A 5,159-nucleotide genomic window follows, 5' to 3' on the forward strand; every position below is an offset into this window, starting at 1 on the left:
CCAAATTGCAGATTCGCTTCGTTCATGGTATTATTTCAGAGAATATGCTTCTATAGAATCATTTCATTGTAAATTTTCTGAGATGGGGCATTGCCAATTCTTATGGTTTAATAGATTAATTCGATCAAAATCCAAAAAATACTTCTATTATGAATCTTGGCATGAGAAGAATGTTGTTGTAATTTCAGACTTATTGAATCCACCTCATCCTGGACATAAACTGTTTGAAGAACTTATTTTAGATTTTGATATTCCTGTGTCTGATAGGAGAAAATACAATTTTTTAATGAAAAATATTCCAATGGAGTGGTTTAATAGAACAATTTTGACTAATGTACACGTTCATGATATTTTGATTACTAAACTGATTACTGCGAAAAAAGTACCATGTTATGCCTATAAAATTTTGAATGTGCAATATCTTCCAGATAGACGGTACAACTACTGGAATGAATGCCTATCAATCCCTGTACCCACTTTGTGGGAAAAGGTACATAAAGCCAATTTCTTTTGTACTATCGATACTAAACTCCGTTCCTTTTACTTTAAGATTTTTCATAATACTATAGCTCTAAATGCATTTCTGTATAAAATCAAAAGGAAAGATTTACCAAACTGTACATTTTGTGATAATGAAGAGGAATCAATAATTCATCTGTTCTGTGACTGTGATAAGGTTACCCCAATTTGGAATCTTCTATTGACTACGATAAAAAAACATATTTCAGATTTCAATCTCACTAATTTTCAAAAATTGTTTGGTGTATCAACGGATAGATTTGTTACTTACCTTTTACTATTGGCCAAATATTATATTTATGTTTGTAAATTCAAGAACACCTTACCAAATGTGGATTTATTTAAAAGTTTTGTGAAGAAACAAAAGGAAATTGAGCATCACCTAGCCAAGAAAAGAAACAAACTCACTGTACACTTTAAGAAGTGGCGATTTGATATATGATTTTTATTTTAGATACAGGTAGTTCCCCCTTTTCCATTCTATTTGTTTTTGTATCTTAAATTGAGACTTGTACAATGCACAGAGTAATATGCTACAATTGATTATACACGTAAATTTATCTCGATGTGTATTCCCTTTAGAGTAACCTGTATCGTCTAATGTTTTATTTTGATTTATGTCACCCTTTTTATTTTTTTTTCCATTTATTTTTTTATTTCATCTTTGTTTTGTGATTTTACTGCTTTTGAACTGTTTTAAATCATTCCAATTACCTGTAAATATTGTGATTATATGTGATTTTGAATACCAATAAAACACATAATTAAAAAAAAAAAAAAAAAGAATTACTATAAATTTAATTATTTTGTTGAAAAAAAACTAAATCTATACCTGTATTGAGGATTGAAAACGTGGATATTGTTTGTACATCTACATGTTTACACGTCACTGTAACGTGCATTGGGTCATATAGACTAGAATTTCCCCCTTTCCCTAAAAATGTAAGAGGGACACACACGCACCACCCTCAAACTGCACCTGGCACACTACATTGTACCAAGAATAGTACCACAACACCTGACACATGAAAGTACATGTATGTAGTTGATTTTACCTTTAAAATTACATGCTGTTTAGTAAGAAAGTCCGTATAGAAACATACACAGATTAAGTTTCCACTTGATTTCACCTGAACTGACCCCCTTAACAAGTACAATGATATCTTAATTGTTATGTCACCGACGACTGTGATCATGGACGTCGGCTTTATCTTCACTTTAATTTGGGTTTAGTACCACTCAACACACCTAGCTCAATTCGGAACCAAAACACGTGGTGGTGGGGCAAAAATAAAAGTGTAATTTAGTTTTGATACCCTCGCAAATTTGACCGTAAACACGTAGTTTTCCTAGCGAAATAGATACCCTCTGTCATTATTTCTATTTTATTGACAGCCTTATTGGTGTACGTAACTTGCCCTATCATGAACAATTTATCTTTTTTTAAGCCCGGGGGGCACTTCTATTGACGAACGTGACCACAAAACACGTACAAAAAGATCTCTTTGTCAAGATAGGGCACGTAACGTAATAAGGTGTCAAAAACACTAAAATAAAGAGAAAAAATATATATATTTCGCTAAAAAACTACGTGATTACGATCCAATTTGCGAGGGTATAAAGATGTAGGCCCTACTTTTTGCGCTGCCCCAATACTACGTGTTTAGGGTATCATTTGAACGAGATGTGTGGGGTAGTAACCAAATGAAAGTAAATATGGTAAAGGTAAAGCCGACGTCCGTTATCACGGTCAGTGACATAGCAATTGTTAAGGGGGGGGGGGTCAATTCAGGGAATACTTGTCAAGGGTACCGTTTTGTTTCCAATACTTGTTAAGGATAGGGTTTCACACGCCAATACTTGTTAAGGGGTGCTTTTCAGAACATGAAAAATACTTGTTTAGGGTGCTTTTTGAAACCCCATGGTCACGCGTGATATCCACTCGTCAATGGAAGTGGCGCCTGGGTTTTAACGTGTATTTTGGTCACGCATGGTATCCACTCGTCAATGGAAGTTGCCCCTGGGTTTTAACGCGTTTTTTGGTCACGCATGGTATTCACTCGTCAATGGAAGTGACCCCCCGGATGCGTAGAGGAGAGCCACCACCTTTGAACGTTTAAGGGATGGTCCAGGCTGGAGATATTTATATCTCAATAAATAAAGTAAAATTCACAAAGCAAGATGCTGAAAATTTGATCAAAATAGGATAACAAATAAGGAAGTTATTGAATTTCAAAGATTTGCATTATTCCGGTGAAACACTTCTAGGCATGTCTTTATGAATATTCATTAGGTGGGCTGCGATGTCATATCCACTCTTCTTTTGTATTTCATTGTATGAAATTAGGTTTATTGAAAGTTTTTCGACCGAGAACTAAAACAATGGGATTGACAACTGATTAAGTGCATTTCATCATAATGGAGACAAATCAGTTATACATGTAAGAAAAAATGAAACATTTATGATTTCATGTACATGTAATAACAGAAGAAAAAGGGAAGTGGGGATGTGACATCATCAGCCCACCTAATGAATATTCATGACGATGCGCATATAACTGTTTTCACAAAATATTGAATTAATTTTAAAATTCAATAACTTCGTTATATATTTGCTATCCGATTTTGATGAAATTTTCAGCATATAGCTCTGTGAATTGTCCTCTATTTATTTAGTTATGTTTTCAGCCTTGACCATCCCTTTATGAACCCACTGCACTATTCGTATACGAATTGTCCGTGTAGTGGTCCGCATGCACTCCCCCCACCACTTTTTATATCGGGAGGAGGCCTAGGACCTGTGTTCGCATTTCGCTTCCAAGGCACAGGTGACGCCAAACAAAATAATAATAGTAACAATACGAAAGTAGTATACGAAAGCAATACATACTGGGCGTTGCCTGTAATCCCAACTTTGTGATGATTTTACAAATTGATTCAGAGGTTCAAGTCCTGGTCACGTCTTTCGGATGGTGACGTCATAGGTTAGTCCCAAACGTAAATGATCACATCTGATTGATATACATCTGAATAAGCTCAATTTTACACACACACAGAGGTAAAATGCGAGCTGTTTTTATATCTATATAGTGCTTCTCAGATCGCCGACCAGATCACAGTGATGATCTTTTGTATTTATGTATGGAGATATTGAATAGGTATTAAAATATCAACGGTATCGCATGCTGCGCATCGATGAAGATTAGTGTGCAAGAACAGACCCTAGTTGTTAATACACATTCTATCAGTTTGAAGGGAAGAGTAAAAGAAATGAACAGATATCACGTACTGAAGGTATATTCTCCAAATAATGCCAACAACAAAGCTAACAAACCTGTATTTTAACTTGCCTTTTCTTTAATCCTATACAAATTTCAAGGAGTCAATGAAGGGTATGATTTTATAGACTACACATTACCATAGAAAACCCAGAGAGGTAATAATAATTATTGGGGGTCAAGGAAATTCTTTCGCAGCGTGACCAAAAGGATGGGAAAATGATGTGAATACATTATACCCTTTTCACGAACCCCTCTATACCCTTATGCAGGTACAGACCCGTTGGTTTTCGCAATTTGCATGAAGTGCATAATGCAGAGTCTAATACCTTGGTCACATTTGCTACGGCCGCCGTAGATTTTGAAATTTCTACGGCGAGTAGCAATTCTACGGTCGCCGCAGAATTTCCACGGCCACTTACTATAGCGGTCATATTTGTTACGGTCATCGCATGGCGTATTTTTGAATTTATGGAGAAAAAAAATCTGCGGCTGACGTATGTCCTGGAAATCATGACGTACGGTCGCCCTAGGGCGACCCTGCGCTGGCCGTAGGTTTTTCATAAATACTACGGCAGACGCGAGGTGGCCGCAAGGCGCCCTTACAGCGGCCGCAGGTTAATATACAGTGAGTATACATTGAATTGCTTGTCACACTCATCATGATATTTTACATTAGACATTTCATTTCAAAAAGTTGTCAAAGTGTCGCAATATGCCCATGCGCGTATTCTGGGCGGGAGGGGGTGGTTTTTCGGGGTCCGGGCCCCCGGGTAGGCAAAAAGGGGGCGCCAAAAAGAGGGAAGAAAGAAGGGAAAGAAAAGGGAGATAGAAAAGGGAGGAGGAAAGAAAAGAAAGAGAAAAGGGAGAAAAGAAAGAGATAAGGAAACAAGGAGAAGGGAAAAGGAGAGAAGAGAAAAGGAGAAAGGGGAGTAATAAAAGTGCGGGGCGCCAAATAATTATTGAACAAAGTGTTCGACCCGTGGGTCAGGGGAGGGGGCGCCAAATTAATCTTCGACAATGCTGATTACACTAATGATTACCTAACAATTACCTAAATTGCATAGAATGTCAAGTTTTGGAACGGAATATAAAAAAATTCAACTCGCGCTTCGCGCTCGCATCTAATGATTTTCAAGTGCCCATCCTGTTCATGATTACCAATAAAGCTTAGAATGTCCAAACTTCGGGTCATTTGGTAATATAAACAATTTTCAGCTCGCCCTGACAGATGGATAGATACCCATCCTGCTCATGCTTACAAAACTTCTCAGAATATTTTATTTTCAGGTCTATACACAAACTATCAAAAATCGCGTTCGCATTATTTATTTGGACTTATTAAATAAATCTCCCTTAACC

This window comes from Lytechinus variegatus, chromosome 9 (genome assembly GCF_018143015.1).
Source record: "Lytechinus variegatus isolate NC3 chromosome 9, Lvar_3.0, whole genome shotgun sequence".
Classification (NCBI taxonomy): Eukaryota; Metazoa; Echinodermata; class Echinoidea; order Temnopleuroida; family Toxopneustidae; genus Lytechinus; species Lytechinus variegatus.